Source organism: Anopheles coluzzii, chromosome 2 (assembly GCF_943734685.1).
Source record: "Anopheles coluzzii chromosome 2, AcolN3, whole genome shotgun sequence".
In the NCBI taxonomy this organism is placed as follows: domain Eukaryota; kingdom Metazoa; phylum Arthropoda; class Insecta; order Diptera; family Culicidae; genus Anopheles; species Anopheles coluzzii.
The window spans coordinates 72,466,598-72,484,822 of NC_064670.1; the positions used below are offsets into that span (position 1 = coordinate 72,466,598).

General features: G+C 45.9%; 1 protein-coding gene and 1 long non-coding RNA gene across 6 annotated transcripts in view; one reads left to right on the forward strand and one right to left on the reverse strand.

The window, feature by feature from the left end:
* The window catches only part of LOC120948309 (uncharacterized), a 92,914-nt gene that overhangs the window by 65,298 nt on the left and 9,391 nt on the right, over positions 1 to 18,225 (forward strand). The gene's annotated exons all lie outside the window — the stretch shown is intronic.
* The window catches only part of LOC120948307 (uncharacterized), a 71,828-nt gene that overhangs the window by 47,517 nt on the left and 6,086 nt on the right, over positions 1 to 18,225 (reverse strand). The window contains exons 1-2 of one of the 5 annotated variants that reach the window (XM_040364489.2): positions 970 to 1,061; positions 388 to 670 (exon numbers count right to left, since the gene is read on the reverse strand). The gene's annotated coding sequence lies outside the window, so the exon portion shown is untranslated. Of the gene's footprint in view, positions 1 to 387; positions 671 to 969; positions 1,062 to 1,595; positions 1,660 to 18,225 lie in introns of those variants that run through there. The other 4 variants (XM_040364490.2, XM_049606545.1, XM_040364491.2 and 1 more) reach the window with 4 other exon arrangements.

Here is an 18,225-nt window from a genome sequence, read left to right on the forward strand (position 1 = left end):
ATAAAAAGACCAATGTTAACGAATCAGTGTGAGGGACGTTAACCCGTTCGTCGGAAGTAACAAATAAGAAAGTTATCTGATGGTAAACGAATCAGAGGATAACGGAGCAGAGGCTTGAAACCGAAACCTGCATGAACATACACATATAACTTGTGTAGTAAAGTTTGATATGGGGTTTGAAAACAGAAAAGGTAGTAGCGGTGGTAAATTTGGTTTCTTCATCTCGATGGTTTGAGGTGGTTAGTGTCGTCATTGTATGCTGGTTTTAAGCCCAGATCGATAAAGCAGTAGTCTTGCTGAGCACAGACGGGCAAGCGCTGACAAAGGTAATTTAAAACCAGCAGTGTAGAACGATACAGCGTGTCTAATTTAATGAATTGATCCTACCTTTATCGATGGAGATTACTATCCACGTCGACAGGAATCGATGGAGCTGGTTGGCAGCCCTAGTTGCAATGCAATTTGTTTAGTGTAGGGCAACAACGCCACTGGTGCCCACATGCCTCGTCGGTACGTTCGTTTATTCGTTATATTTCGTCTGTTCGTTCGTTTCAAAGTTCAGAAAACATTAAACGCTCTGACCTAACATACACTATCGCTTCACATCCGGCCTCGTTAGAATTGAATACCCGGGAAAGGTAACAACAACATGCGAAGAGCTATGCCGCTGCTTTAGAAGTTAGAGTGAGAAAATAAATCAAGAATGAACTTATAAGAATGAGAAAGAGAATATAAAATGACGCCTGATGAAACACGGAACAGGACGACGAAGTTACGCTATGTTTCGGAATGTCTTTTCAGCTCAGCAAAATTGTGAGACACTAGGCTATCATAATGGTTTTCCCCATTAGATTGGACCAAATCACGTAAAATTATTACACAAACTGTTCGATTATATTCTATTTTGGCTGAATTCGCACCAACACTCTCTGTAATTTAAGAAATAAAGCTAAAACTTTTTGAAATTACACCAAACGATGGAAAATTTCCCGGTATGTCGTACACTTTTCACCAGAGATCAAACACAAACTGAGCAAAGCATCTTTAGTTGCTGTGTGTTTGTGAAAAAGAGGGTGCGACGTAGATATCGATGTGTATAAAGAGAGACAGAAATACACAAAACGTGCGAAGTAGAAAAGGGTAGGAGAATAGTATACTTTTGTGCGAGAGGAAAAGTCTCAGAGAGAGTCACTCTCCCAGGTTTTTTCAACGCATCATGGCCGGTGCTGGGAAGCCAACAAGAGGCCCAGCAGGATGCTCTCGTATGTCCTATCTCACGATATCGACAACGATTTGCTCCTCAAGTTAGTGATAACGACCATGCGCCTGCCCTGTAAGTTATGCAAGAGAATGTAATCGTACACGGAAAGTAGTCGGAAGGAGAAGTGGCACTCGTTGCGATGGTTACCGCATCACATGGGAGAGCTAAAGAGAATATATGTGTCGTGAGAGTGTAATCAAAGCATTTTGAAGTATCTGAATGCAACCCCGCTCATGTGTTGAGTTCATTGGAAAATAAAATATGAAAAATTATTTGGAACTTTGTGCACAAATGGTAATGATTTTAATTTTAACCTAAAGTGAAAAACACTTACCAAGATGGTTACTTTCGTACACGAATGTGCATCATTTTATCCCATGTTGAAAATTAGTTTCCTCCTGCAATGAAAGATCGATAGCGATTGCATGTTAAGTGAAGTTCATTACCATGCCCTACATTGCGGTAATGCAATACAGATCGTTGAATATTGCTAATGATGCTAATTGGTGAGTAAGGTACGAGAGCATGTTTTATTTTCCCGGCAAATGAAAGACACATTTGGTGAAGCGGAAACACCGGAAGACACGCGCCAAACCATGCTGCTGGCAGAGCTGTGGAGCAGAGAATGCTTCGCTTGGGTTTTATGCCTGGCGCCTGCGTGTTGTATGTGTCATTCGTTGACCAGGTTGACATATCGCTACCATTCGCTTATGTTTTGTTTGGGGGTTTGGTAGCAAAACAATGCATAGAAACACAGACCGAGTATGCAAAACAAAACCCACATAAACATGAAGAAAATTGTAACGGCATCGAAAAGCTAGATCAAGCATAACGTTACTGGCAACGCTTGAAAATGCACAACGGCTGGCCAGAATGTGAACCAAACAAATCCCGCGAGCATACCAGAAATAGCGACTGCTCGCATAAACTATCATTCAATTTCGCGGCGCTCGCGTGCGTAAAGAGAACCGTGCTTTGCGCGAGAAGACAGCGGGAACTTATTGCATATCGGAGCTGCATGTTGTTCGGTTCCTTTTTTCTCGCTACATTATTTACATCAAACTGTCTCAAGAGTACAATTTTACGACGCTGTAAAACGATGAATGCTGATTTCCTTCACGGAAAGCTGGAGAGGCTGGAATCAGCTGAGTGGTGATAAAAAATCGTTACCATATAGCGCTTTGGGGATTGCGATGGAATGGCGAGACCATTGATATTTATTGCCTCCTGCACATTGTTAAATAGTTTGGTATGGTCGTGAGCTGATTAGACGACGATAACATTATCACCTGCAAGGGCGAGGGAAATATTAAAAAGTCCGTATTGTTACTGCTCAGGTTTTATTTTTGCATCATTTCGTTTTTAATATCATATTTTTTATTTGAACTTTATTGAACAATAAAATATATAATTAATTGAATGAATTTTTCAAATACAGACTCTTAATTGAAACAAATATTTTTCATTTCAGTATTAAGAAGTATGTACAAAGTGAATAAACGTATTAAATTTTACCAAAAATAACTATTTATCAACATAATTTTTGGCTAGAAAAGGTTATGCTTGACTTAAGCAAAACTCCGAGTTACGCGAGGGTCACCGGCACGCATTATTAAAGTAGCTTGTCGAAGGACTATAAATAATGAATATTACTGATAACATTTTTGAATTACTTTAACAAACAGCGAACATGAGAAAATGCGATATTTAAACTACCGGAAGGTGACAATAGATGCAAAGATTGACAAAGAATGTTGTCAGCTTGATCTGAATATTAGCATTTAAATCGATTTGCCGTTCAGAAACGTTTGGTTGCATAAAAAAGCGTTTTAGTTACATTCACGAAAAGCGATTATCGATAGAAAATGGGCGCGAAATATATTCCATGTTTAGGGAATTTTTATGTAGGTTTGAGGGTGCATTTTGCCACGGGGGATACAGTTCGTTGCATATTGTGTGAACATGTTCTTTGGAAAAAAGTGGATTGATAACATATCTATTGACATATGTTTTACATGCTGTTAGTGAGATACTATCGATTGCATTGAGAAAAGACTGGGAATTGATTGTGCATTTTAAATGTTGGGCACATAATGAATTATCTCAAAAAGTGATAAGATTTATTATCAAGTATCATCAAGAATCACAAAAGAAAAATGTATAAAATACCGTAGTTTTCTGTATTTTTTATAACCTTAAAGCAGAAACAAGATTGAAGCACAGTGCTTTGCGCGTCATCTAGCCGCACGACCCAACAATATGCCTGGCATTGGATTAGTCCCTGTATGGATCGAGATCCCTCCATGTATAAAACTGATAATCTAACTGCGGGTAAAATCAGTTCACCACGCTCATCAGTAAAAGATGCATTGGCCGATCAACGTTGTTGCGCCGAATAAGAAAACATACATAATAATACTAGGCATTTTTTAATTCGGTTTCCTGGAAGATTGTAGCAAATATATTACTTTTCTAAATGAGTATGAATAATCTAGGCGAAGGAGATTGGTTTAATTAAAACTACTGTCACTTATGGTGACGACGCGATCGTTCGAGGATCGACAAGGAGCGTCCGTATTTTAGCTAGCGGCCGCTAGAGGTCTCAGACTGGACGATAAACGTTCGGACTGAACGAAAGGGATCGACCGAGCGTTTGACGGATAGCCGGTGACCGCATGGACTGCGAAATAAGGCTTTCTTTTTGATCCCGGACCTGCGTGGAAGCGGACGAATTTTTAGTTTTTTCTTCACTCTCTCGGCTACTAAAATTTTGTGCTGTTAAAGGCAAAATAAAATAATCCTGAATTACTTAAAAAAGCCGTTTTTTTGGTAAATTATTTATCTGCAGGCCGGGCGTTGTGCTAACGCGCAACATTCTAAAAATTCAGCTAAAATTCTATTTAAAAACTCAGTCTTATAATTCTTCTAAATTCCTCTCACACGAGCTGTGCAAATTCGGCTCGTTCTCTACTTGCTCTATTATACCACGCGGTAAGCGCTGAGAACAAAGGACTGTTCGGTAAGGTACACGCACATACAAATACACAGCCAACGCATCCGAATCGTGTAGTGCAAAAATGCAAGAGGAAAGTGCAGTGATCGCGGACTTTACGTGTGCGGTGTGCGATAAGGCGGATTCGGTAGATTCGTTATTGCAGTGCGATTTTTGCGATAAATGGTACCATTACGAGTGTGCGCACGTGGATAAAACGGTAGAGACGAGGGCATGGTGGTGTGCGGAGTGCGAAGTGAAGACCAAACTAGCGAGCGGCAAGAAAGACGACGAGATAGCGCGCTTGAAGAGAGAGATGGAGGCTCTTAAAGCCACGACGGAGAAAGCGTTAGCTTTGATACGGGAGAAGGATGCGGAAGTAGCTCGGCTCAGTAAGAGCAGCGAGCGAACCTCGTTTTCGCCCGGGGAATCGCTTCCTTGCTCAACGGCTAAACGGATTTCGGTCAACGAAGAAGGTGACCTGAGCCAAAGCCAAATAGCAGCCCGTCAAGCAGTGCGCTATGAACTCCCTTCATTCAATGGGAATCCCGAGGAATGGCCGATATTTCTGTCTACCTTTCGAAGATCGTCTCGTACGTTTGGGTTTACCGAAGACGAAAATATCCTTCGATTGCAAGGAGCGTTACGGGGAAAAGCACTACGAACGGTGCAAGGCCGTCTCCGGTACGCTGACAATCTGGAGGAAATATTGAGCGCGCTTGAAAAATCATACGGGCGACCGGATGTGTTAGTGAATACGTTGCTCGAACAAATTCGCGAATCACCGCCGATTAAGTCTGAGCGGCTCGATAGTTTTATCGAATACGGCGATTTAGTTGCTGAAATATGTTCAACTATAAAGGCAAGCGGAACTTCTGACAGATTGTACGATGCAGCGCTGCTTCAAGAGCTGGTGGACCGTATGCCGGCATATCTGCGCTGGAGCTGGGGCATGCATAGTCAGGAGCTGAAAAGTGTGACGATGAGCGAGTTCGGTGCCTGGATTCAGAAGGCGACGGATGGAGCAATGGCGGTAACTCCTCCGCAGCTGAAGAAGAAGACGACAACGCGACAAGTGCATGCGCAACACGTGGAGACGCATCAGCCCCAGCCCAATAGGCATCGAGAGTGCGCGTTGTGTAACAGTGATACGTGCGGTACGATCGCGGAGTGTCGGGTGTTTAACCGGTTAAGCGTTGCTGATAGATGGGACAAGGTGCGCACCTTGAAGTTGTGCAAACGATGTTTGGGCAAGCACTACGGCCCGTGCTCGAAGCGTGACGACTGTGGTGTCCAAGGATGCGTCGCTAAGCATCACCGGAAGTTGCATCGTGTCACCAGCGAGGAACGCGTGGAGATAAATCATCATGGAACGCGCTCCGATGGTACATTGCTGCGTTACGTGCCGGTAAAGCTGCACGGTGAGAGTGGTCCAATTTACACGCATGCGCTGTTAGACGAGGGGTCGACGGTGACGTTGATGGAGCAGGAGCTCGCCAGGCAACTTGGGGTTAGCGGCGTTCTTGACCCGTTGTGTTTGCAGTACAGTGCGGGAGAGCGACGCGATGAACGTGATTCGGAAAGGGTAGCGGTGCAAGTCTCCAGTGCTGAAGAAAATGCATCCGCATTTTCGATGGCCGACGTGCGTACAGTCAGCCGGTTATCGTTCCCTATCCAATCGGTCGATGTGAACGAGTTGAAGCGGAAATATAGGCATTTGGAGGCGATTCCAGCTGCCTCGTATGAGGCTGTTTCTCCTCGTTTACTAATCGGTATCGACCATTACAGATTGACCAGACCTTTGAAAACTATAGAAGGACAGCCAGGACAACCTACAGCTACGAAGACGCGTTTGGGATGGCTCATTTTTGGCAAATGCACGGATAACGCTAACGACACATCCATTGTGCAGCCGGAGTCTAGCTACCACGTATGCGATTGCCAAGGAGAGACCTCACGGGCAGATCGTATGATGGCAGCGTACTTCGAAGTGGAAGGTTATGGTCCTGCGAAGGAGCCTTTGTTGTCGAAGGAGGATCAACGTGCGATGTCGATTTTGCAAAACAACACAAAACACGTCGACGGGCGGTACACCACGGGTTTACTCTGGCGGAGCGACAACGTTTTCATGCCGGAAAACCGTCAAATGGCTCTATCTAGGATGGAGTGTCTGGAGCGTAAGATGAGCCGAGATACGAGCCTTGCGGAGAAAATTAACGAGATACTAGAGGACTACTTGGAAAAGGGCTATGCCAGACCGATAAGAGAGGATGAGCTGAAAACCTTCTACCCTAGGAAATGGTATCTTCCAGTGTTTCCAGTGACAAATCCTAACAAGCCTAATAAAGTTAGGTTAGTATGGGATGCGGCAGCTGAAGTTAGAGGTATCTCGCTGAACAAGAAGCTGCTGACTGGCCCTGACCTGTTGACGCCGCTGCAAGCCGTGCTATTCCGTTTCCGTGAATATCGAGTCGCGGTGGCAGCTGACATCCGGGAAATGTACCACCAGGTACGCATTTGCGATGATGACGTCCACAGTCAACGGTTCCTATGGAGATGGGGAAACACAAATGCAGAGCCGCAGGAGTTTGTCATGCTGAGGATGACCTTCGGTGCAGCATGTTCTCCAAGTACGGCGCAATTCGTAAAGAACGAGAATGCAGAGAAATATCGTTCCCTGTACCCGCGTGCAGTTCGCTGTATCCATGAAGAACATTACGTGGATGACATGCTTACAAGTGTGGAAACGGAACCAGAAGCGATTGAGCTGGCGTATCAGGTGAGCGTAATACACAATAATGCTGGATTTTCTCTCCACAATTGGCTCTCAAATAGCATCAAAGTCGTGACAGCGGTAAAAGGCACTGAGTCAACCCTCAAGGAAATGGATTTCGAACCGTGTCTAAAGCCAGAGAAGGTGCTGGGAATGTGGTGGGACACCACAACAGATAGTTTCGGCTTTAAACTATCCCGCGTAAGACACCTGGAGCTGGCACGCAAGGACAAACCACCTTCCAAGAGGCAGATGCTGCGGACTTTGATGTCGATCTACGACCCGTTAGGTTTGATCGCAGGCGTGCTTTTTTATTTGAAAGTACTTCTTCAGGAAGTCTGGCGCCTACACCTTGGCTGGGATGACGAAGTTCCGGAAGAGATCCAGCATAAATGGGACGCCTGGATGGAACGACTGCCAGAATTGGAAAGTTTCATCATACCACGTTGCTACCGACAGCTGGCGTCGCTCACCGAATCATCTCTACAGCTACACGTGTTCGTTGATGCGGGTGCAGATGGTTACGCAGCGGTCGCGTACTTCCGTTTTGAGTGCCATGGACGTATCGAGGTGTCGTTAGTTGGATCCAAAGCTAGAGTGGCGCCTCTAAAGTATCTTTCCGTGCCCCGCTTAGAGCTGCAGGCTGCTGTGATGGGTTGCAGAATAGCCTCGTCTATAACTAGTGCTCATCGAGAAACTATTCGTGGAAGCTACTTCTGGACAGACTCGACTGATGTTATAGACTGGATAAACGCAGACCACCGTAAGTACTCGATTTTCGTCGCACATAGGGTTGCTGAGGTGCTGGACACGACGAACGTCGACGATTGGCGATGGCTTCCAACTAAACTTAATGTGGCGGACGAAGCGACCAAATGGACCAACCTGCAGCATCATCTCGCCTCCGAACGATGGTTTAGTGGGCCCGAGTTCCTGCAACTACCCGAAGCAGAATGGAACATACCTCGTCGAGTACCATCGGAAACGTCCGAGGAGGTGCGGAAAAAGGATAGGCTGAAGCTGGTCGGCATCCACATAGCGCGTCCGATTTTCATCGACTACGAGAGATTTTCCCGATGGACGCGGCTGGTCAGGACGATGGCTTACGTGTGTCGGTATGTAAACATTATTACCAAAACTAAATCTCCATCGACAGGTCCGCTTAACCGCGACGAAATCCAGCGGGCTGAAACGGTAATTCTGCGAGACGTTCAGAGGAACGCTTTTACCGATGAATATGCCATACTCTGGAAGGCGAGGGAAAACTCAACAACACCGTCGTGGAAAAGTCCGATTCCCAGAAGTAGTTTGTTGTTCAAACGAAGCCCCTATATGGACGAGGACGGCTTGCTGAGATTGAGCGGAAGGATCGATCGTTGCCGTTACGTCGACCCCGGGAGGAAGCGACCTATTCTGCTACCGAGACGACATCGTGTTTCCGAGTTAATCGTTGACGATGTCCACCGTCGTTATAAGCACGGCAGCCAAGAAACTGTAGTGAACGAAGTGAGACAACGCTTTGATATACCGGCTCTCCGATCTGTGTGTAGACACGTACGCCTGCAATGCCGAACATGCACATTGTTGTACGCAAAGCCAGCGTCCCCGGAAATGTGCGAATTACCTGCTGCTCGTCTTGCTGCATTCTCCAGGCCCTTTTCATATACGGGCATTGATTATTTCGGTCCGATGGTAATCGTGAACGGCCGAAAGACGGAAAAACGGTGGGGTGTTTTGTTCACGTGCTTGACGGTTCGAGCCGTCCACATCGAGCTTGTGCAATCCCTGTCTACGAGTGACTGCTTGATGGCAGTTCGGAGCTTCATGGCACGCCGCGGAACACCAATCGAAATAGTCTCCGATCGTGGAACGAATTTCGTGGGCGCCGATCGTGAATTAAAGGAAGCTGCGGAACGTGTTGATTCGGCGATTTTAAATGAATTCGGATCGCCCGATCCGGTGTGGAAGTTTAACCCCCCCGCAGCCCCACACTTTGGAGGATCATGGGAAAGGATGATCCAATCGGTCAAGAGAATGCTGTCGCGCACCCTCACGGAGAGGCATCCTACGGAAGCGGTCCTGTCGGCAGCATTGATCGAAGTCGAGAACATGCTCAATTCTCGGCCACTTACACACGTTCCAGTCGACGGTGAGGATGAGGAACCGTTAACTCCCAACCATTTTTTGTTAGGTTCTTCCGCAGGAATGAAGCCCTTGGTGAAGCCTGATGATTCGCCAGCAGGCTTGAAACAAAACTGGAGAGCTGTACAGGCTAAAATGAACGAGCTCTGGAAGAAGTGGATCAAAACCTACCTCCCCACCCTGGTTAGAAGGACGAAATGGTTCGAGTCGTGCAAGCCTATCGAGACCGGAGATGTTGTCTTAATCGTGGACGAAAACAGCCCGCGAAACTGTTGGCCGAGAGGAAGGGTGGAACGCGTAGTCCCATCCAAAGACGGAGTCATTCGTCGGGTCGTCATCAAAACAGCGAAAGGAACGATGCTGGAGAGGCCAGTGGTGAAGCTGGTATCGCTGAACGTCGCGCCGAGGGTTATCGTTTGACGACGTCGAAACGCCTGGTGGACTGTCACTTATGGTGACGACGCGATCGTTCGAGGATCGACAAGGAGCGTCCGTATTTTAGCTAGCGGCCGCTAGAGGTCTCAGACTGGACGATAAACGTTCGGACTGAACGAAAGGGATCGACCGAGCGTTTGACGGATAGCCGGTGACCGCATGGACTGCGAAATAAGGCTTTCTTTTTGATCCCGGACCTGCGTGGAAGCGGACGAATTTTTAGTTTTTTCTTCACTCTCTCGGCTACTAAAATTTTGTGCTGTTAAAGGCAAAATAAAATAATCCTGAATTACTTAAAAAAGCCGTTTTTTTGGTAAATTATTTATCTGCAGGCCGGGCGTTGTGCTAACGCGCAACATTCTAAAAATTGAAATGCATGGTGGTGTGCGGAGTGCGAAGTGAAGACCAAACTAGCGAGCGGCAAGAAAGACGACGAGATAGCGCGCTTGAAGAGAGAGATGGAGGCTCTTAAAGCCACGACGGAGAAAGCGTTAGCTTTGATACGGGAGAAGGATGCGGAAGTAGCTCGGCTCAGTAAGAGCAGCGAGGGAACCTCGTTTTCGCCCGGGGAATCGCTTCCTTGCTTCCAACGGCTAAACGGATTTCGGTCAACGAAGAAGGTGACCTGAGCCAAAGCCAAATAGCAGCCCGTCAAGCAGTGCGCTATGAACTCCCTTCATTCAATGGGAATCCCGAGGAATGGCCGATATTTCTGTCTACCTTTCGAAGATCGTCTCGTACGTTTGGGTTTACCGAAGACGAAAATATCCTTCGATTGCAAGGAGCGTTACGGGGAAAAGCACTACGAACGGTGCAAGGCCGTCTCCGGCACGCTGACAATCTGGAGGAAATATTGAGCGCGCTTGAAAAATCATACGGGCGACCGGATGTGTTAGTGAATACGTTGCTCGAACAAATTCGCGAATCACCGCCGATTAAGTCTGAGCGGCTCGATAGTTTTATCGAATACGGCGATTTAGTTGCTGAAATATGTTCAACTATAAAGGCAAGCGGAACTTCTGACAGATTGTACGATGCAGCGCTGCTTCAAGAGCTGGTGGACCGTATGCCGGCATATCTGCGCTGGAGCTGGGGCATGCATAGTCAGGAGCTAAAAAGTGTGACGATGAGCGAGTTCGGTGCCTGGATTCAGAAGGCGACGGATGGAGCAATGGCGGTAACTCCTCCGCAGCTGAAGAAGAAGACGACAACGCGACAAGTGCATGCGCAACACGTGGAGACGCATCAGCCCCAGCCCAATAGGCATCGAGAGTGCGCGTTGTGTAACAGTGATACGTGCGGTACGATCGCGGAGTGTCGGGTGTTTAACCGGTTAAGCGTTGCTGATAGGTGGGACAAGGTGCGCACCTTGAAGTTGTGCAAACGATGTTTGGGCAAGCACTACGGCCCGTGCTCGAAGCGTGACGACTGTGGTGTCCAAGGATGCGTCGCTAAGCATCACCGGAAGTTGCATCGTGTCACCAGCGAGGAACGCGTGGAGATAAATCATCATGGAACGCGCTCCGATGGTACATTGCTGCGTTACGTGCCGGTAAAGCTGCACGGTGAGAATGGTCCAATTTACACGCATGCGCTGTTAGACGAGGGGTCGACGGTGACGTTGATGGAGCAGGAGCTCGCCAGGCAACTTGGGGTTAGCGGCGTTCTTGACCCGTTGTGTTTGCAGTACAGTGCGGGAGAGCGACGCGATGAACGTGATTCGGAAAGGGTAGCGGTGCAAGTCTCCAGTGCTGAAGAAAATGCATCCGCATTTTCGATGGCCGACGTGCGTACAGTCAGCCGGTTATCGCTCCCTATCCAATCGGTCGATGTGAACGAGTTGAAGCGGAAATATAAGCATTTGGAGGCGATTCCAGCTGCCTCGTATGAGGCTGTTTCTCCTCGTTTACTAATCGGTATCGACCATTACAGATTGACCAGACCTTTGAAAACTATAGAAGGACAGCCAGGACAACCTACAGCTACGAAGACGCGTTTGGGATGGCTCATTTTTGGCAAATGCACGGATAACGCTAACGACACATCCATTGTGCAGCCGGAGTCTAGCTACCACGTATGCGATTGCCAAGGAGAGACCTCACGGGCAGATCGTATGATGGCAGCGTACTTCGAAGTGGAAGGTTATGGTCCTGCGAAGGAGCCTTTGTTGTCGAAGGAGGATCAACGTGCGATGTCGATTCTGCAAAACAACACAAAACACGTCGACGGGCGGTACACCACGGGCTTACTCTGGCGGAGCGACAACGTTTTCATGCCAGAAAACCGTCAAATGGCTCTATCTAGGATGGAGTGTCTGGAGCGTAAGATGAGCCGAGATACGAGCCTTGCGGAGAAAATTAACGCGATACTAGAGGACTACTTGAAAAAGGGCTATGCCAGACCGATAAGAGAGGATGAGCTGAAAACCTTCTACCCTAGGAAATGGTATCTTCCAGTGTTTCCAGTGACAAATCCTAACAAGCCTAATAAAGTTAGGTTAGTATGGGATGCGGCAGCTGAAGTTAGAGGTATCTCGCTGAACAAGAAGCTGCTGACTGGCCCTGACCTGTTGACGCCGCTGCAAGCCGTGCTATTCCGTTTCCGTGAATATCGAGTCGCGGTGGCAGCTGACATCCGGGAAATGTACCACCAGGTACGCATTTGCGATGATGACGTCCACAGTCAACGGTTCCTATGGAGATGGGGAAACACAAATGCAGAGCCGCAGGAGTTTGTCATGCTGAGGATGACCTTCGGTGCAGCATGTTCTCCAAGTACGGCGCAATTCGTAAAGAACGAGAATGCAGAGAAATATCGTTCCCTGTACCCGCGTGCAGTTCGCTGTATCCATGAAGAACATTACGTGGATGACATGCTTACAAGTGTGGAAACGGAACCAGAAGCGATTGAGCTGGCGTATCAGGTGAGCGTAATACACAATAATGCTGGATTTTCTCTCCACAATTGGCTCTCAAATAGCATCAAAGTCGTGACAGCGGTAAAAGGCACTGAGTCAACCCTCAAGGAAATGGATTTCGAACCGTGTCTAAAGCCAGAGAAGGTGCTGGGAATGTGGTGGGACACCACAACAGATAGTTTCGGCTTTAAACTATCCCGCGTAAGACACCTGGAGCTGGCACGCAAGGACAAACCACCTTCCAAGAGGCAGATGCTGCGGACTTTGATGTCGATCTACGACCCGTTAGGTTTGATCGCAGGCGTGCTTTTTTATTTGAAAGTACTTCTTCAGGAAGTCTGGCGCCTACACCTTGGCTGGGATGACGAAGTTCCGGAAGAGATCCAGCATAAATGGGACGCCTGGATGGAACGACTGCCAGAATTGGAAAGTTTCATCATACCACGTTGCTACCGACAGCTGGCGTCGCTCACCGAATCATCTCTACAGCTACACGTGTTCGTTGATGCGGGTGCAGATGGTTACGCAGCGGTCGCGTACTTCCGTTTTGAGTGCCATGGACGTATCGAGGTGTCGTTAGTTGGATCCAAAGCTAGAGTGGCGCCTCTAAAGTATCTTTCCGTGCCCCGCTTAGAGCTGCAGGCTGCTGTGATGGGTTGCAGAATAGCCTCGTCTATAACTAGTGCTCATCGAGAAACTATTCGTGGAAGCTACTTCTGGACAGACTCGACTGATGTTATAGACTGGATAAACGCAGACCACCGTAAGTACTCGATTTTCGTCGCACATAGGGTTGCTGAGGTGCTGGACACGACGAACGTCGACGATTGGCGATGGCTTCCAACTAAACTTAATGTGGCGGACGAAGCGACCAAATGGACCAACCTGCAGCATCATCTCGCCTCCGAACGATGGTTTAGTGGGCCCGAGTTCCTGCAACTACCCGAAGCAGAATGGAACATACCTCGTCGAGTACCATCGGAAACGTCCGAGGAGGTGCGGAAAAAGGATAGGCTGAAGCTGGTCGGCATCCACATAGCGCGTCCGATTTTCATCGACTACGAGAGATTTTCCCGATGGACGCGGCTGGTCAGGACGATGGCTTACGTGTGTCGGTATGTAAACATTATTACCAAAACTAAATCTCCATCGACAGGTCCGCTTAACCGCGACGAAATCCAGCGAGCTGAAACGGTAATTCTGCGAGACGTTCAGAGGAACGCTTTTACCGATGAATATGCCATACTCTGGAAGGCGAGGGAAAACTCAACAACACCGTCGTGGAAAAGTCCGATTCCCAGAAGTAGTTTGTTGTTCAAACGAAGCCCCTATATGGACGAAGACGGCTTGCTGAGATTGAGCGGAAGGATCGATCGTTGCCGTTACGTCGACCCCGGGAGGAAGCGACCTATTCTGCTACCGAGACGACATCGTGTTTCCGAGTTAATCGTTGACGATGTCCACCGTCGTTATAAGCACGGCAGCCAAGAAACTGTAGTGAACGAAGTGAGACAACGCTTTGATATACCGGCTCTCCGATCTGTGTGTAGACACGTACGCCTGCAATGCCGAACATGCACATTGTTATACGCAAAGCCAGCGTCCCCGGAAATGTGCGAATTACCTGCTGCTCGTCTTGCTGCATTCTCCAGGCCCTTTTCATATACGGGCATTGATTATTTCGGTCCGATGGTAATCGTGAACGGCCGAAAGACGGAAAAACGGTGGGGTGTTTTGTTCACGTGCTTGACGGTTCGAGCCGTCCACATCGAGCTTGTGCAATCCCTGTCTACGAGTGACTGCTTGATGGCAGTTCGGAGCTTCATGGCACGCCGCGGAACACCAATCGAAATAGTCTCCGATCGTGGAACGAATTTCGTGGGCGCCGATCGTGAATTAAAGGAAGCTGCGGAACGTGTTGATTCGGCGATTTTAAATGAATTCGGATCGCCCGATCCGGTGTGGAAGTTTAACCCCCCCGCAGCCCCACACTTTGGAGGATCATGGGAAAGGATGATCCAATCGGTCAAGAGAATGCTGTCGCGCACCCTCACGGAGAGGCATCCTACGGAAGCGGTCCTGTCGGCAGCATTGATCGAAGTCGAGAACATGCTCAATTCTCGGCCACTTACACACGTTCCAGTCGACGGTGAGGATGAGGAACCGTTAACTCCCAACCATTTTTTGTTAGGTTCTTCCGCAGGAATGAAGCCCTTGGTGAAGCCTGATGATTCGCCAGCAGGCTTGAAACAAAACTGGAGAGCTGTACAGGCTAAAATGAACGAGCTCTGGAAGAAGTGGATCAAAACCTACCTCCCCACCCTGGTTAGAAGGACGAAATGGTTCGAGTCGTGCAAGCCTATCGAGACCGGAGATGTTGTCTTAATCGTGGACGAAAACAGCCCGCGAAACTGTTGGCCGAGAGGAAGGGTGGAACGCGTAGTCCCATCCAAAGACGGAGTCATTCGTCGGGTCGTCATCAAAACAGCGAAAGGAACGATGCTGGAGAGGCCAGTGGTGAAGCTGGTATCGCTGAACGTCGCGCCGAGGGTTATCGTTTGACGACGTCGAAACGCCTGGTGGACTGTCACTTATGGTGACGACGCGATCGTTCGAGGATCGACAAGGAGCGTCCGTATTTTAGCTAGCGGCCGCTAGAGGTCTCGGACTGGACGATAAACGTTCGGACTGAACGAAAGGGATCGACCGAGCGTTTGACGGATAGCCGGTGACCGCATGGACTGCGAAATAGGGCTTTCTTTTTGAGCCCGGACCTGCGTGGAAGCGGACGAATTTTTAGTTTTTTCTTCACTCTCTCGGCTACTAAAATTTTGTGCTGTTAAAGGCAAAATAAAATAATCCTGAATTACTTAAAAAAGCCGTTTTTTTGGTAAATTATTTATCTGCAGGCCGGGCGTTGTGCTAACGCGCAACAACTACAGTTAAATTATTTAGTGTGAGGATGGGGGAGATTTATTATGTCATGATTAATAGCTTAATATTCCAAAGCTTAAGTGTATGTGTAGAATGCTAGACGAATAATTAGATTTTATTTACAAAACTAAATAAAATTTATGATTTAAAAGTAAACAGAGCAAGAGAGTCTTAATCCTTCGAACACAAATATTGAACAATCTTACGCCAATGTGGTACAATTTTTGTATTTATGGTTGCATTGATTGGCATAATTCAATTTTCCCAAATTATTACTTTCAATGTTTTGAACAATGTATTTTAACTTTAAATCGAGTGGTCGTAAAAATGTTCAGCTGTATATGGCGTATAAGTTGTTATAGTGCGGTTAATTCATCATAATGAATGTACTGGTCTGAATATCATCACATTAATCTATTTTATAGTTTATAGTTACTAAGAAACTAAATATACATAATAAATAAATTTTGCAACATTCAAGAATTCTGGATAGGTCGGCATATCCGTTAAGATACTTCTTTTACGGAGAAATAAATGGAAATTGATGCATTGTGCAATAAATGACGTCATGTATATAAAGATATGTATAGATATCCATGAGTAAAAAATACATTACATTGAAGCAAAATATAATGTTTAAATAAAATTTAAATACAATATTTACTGTACAATATTTTTTTGAAAATATTGCGTTTTTACCCTTGTTCAATTTGTTGATTCTATTCTAATGGATACATTTTTCCGCAAAGGTTTTGAATGAGTTTGATTGGTTTACTGGTACAGTACTAGTTTTTTTGTGTGGTTCTACTTTTGTGGTAGGCGGTTGGTTTAATTTAATTTCTTATGAACGAGGGTGGTAACATGGGACGTTTCATTCCTCCTTTTATGGGGGTTTAGAAAAACACCTTAGTCCACCCTCAATGTTAATGCAATGCACGCCAAACCAATCGATGCAGTAATACAGGGGGAGTACCGCAAAACGTACTTTCCTTGGTTTTGGTTATTCCCCTTCGAATACGACGACGTGTCGCGTGTGTCATAACATTTTCATTATCATAAGGTGTCACAAAAGAGCTGAATATTTCCTAGCCATGTTTTTATTTATATCGTTCTTTTATCATTCGCTACCTAACGTGCTTGTCAGCTTGGTTGTCCATAGAAATGTTATCTCCGCTAAAACGATTATCTAGGGAGTGCCAACGCAGTTCTTGAAGTTTTTTGAATTTCAGTAATTAATCGAGGATTTGAGCAACTACAACCTGGATTGGTAGCTTATAAGGAACCAGTATAATAAGGAAATGGCTGTATTTAAACGATTATCAGATTCTCCAGAACGTTACGAACTATAAGTAAAAATTAAAACTCCTTGCTAAGCGACGACGGCGCTATAACAATATAGAATTCTTGTATTATAATTATTTAAAAATAGAAAACAATTACCGTACAAAAACGACCAAATCAACCTTACACCTAAAAGAGAATTTGAAAAACTGAAAAGGATATTTGTCAGCTTAGTTGTTCATTTCATGACAAACGTAAACAACGCAAAATGTTTCACGCGGCATGATAGAAGAGGACTGGCAAAAATGCACTGTGATTCTTTCATAGGGTGTTGAAAAGGGAATTGTTTTGGCAGATTTAAGTAGGGTAGAAACACGTGACCGCATATGCAACCAAAACTCCATCCACAATAAACCACGGTAAAAGAAACTTACAGTGAGTGCCAGGACATTAGCACACGGCATGTCAAAAATACAACGTCCCGGCAATATCGGACCAAAGAAGAAACCATACTTTAATGGTGCAATTCCGTATTTATAGGCATATGAATAAAAGATAAAAGGCCAGGGTGGAAACAGAGATGTTTAGTGCAGTCATGGCCGTCAAAAACGAGAGCAACAAGAGGTGTTCCTCCCTCGTAACGGAGCATGAAAGCGTCCTGTATGACGTTAATTTATGGATTTTAATATGCTCTCCTTGCAGGACGGCAGAACCATCGGAAGCAACCATATCACAGTGACGGTGACGAACCAATATGCGCTTGAATGGATGGACGGATGAATGGTTGAGTACTTGTCTATGGTGGGACCGAGTGGCATTAAGAGGAGGTGCTCCATCGCGCCTTGAAGAGAAACATGTTGCTGCGCGTTTAAAAAAAAACAAAGAATCGTTATAGGAGTTTTAGAGTACAAAAGCAGAGCAAATGATGATAAAAATGAATAGTATATGGTAGTATGCAATGTTTTAAAATCAAAATGATAAAAAAAATTAAGATCTAGAAACCTGTATGACGGTATGAAACTACCGAGGCAATTAAATATAAACGGATTGCTTCAGTGCTCAGTTCAAAAATGCCTGGATACATAATATCTGTTGATACATAATATATTGAAAATACGGCAGAAGCCGTAATAAAATTAATCTAAATAAAATATTTTAGTTAGCACCATAATAATTCAAAGGCGCTCAATACTTGTACGAGACACCTGGATATGTGGTACTCGTTTGATACAAAAAAAGGCTCGGGACGTAAATTTCGAGAGAATCGAGAGAGTTAATTAAAATAATTATTGGTAAATGATTATAAAGCATTGACATGTTAATAAAACATAAATTAAAAACTTCATTTAAAAATTCGACTGAAAATGATAGTAATTATTGTCATAATCAATCAAATCGTGCCAAACTCTTTATGCATAAGTAAATGATTCTAATGCCCGATTTAGTTTAAAAGTTTTTCATTTTGAGGAGTAACGTCCTACGTGAACATA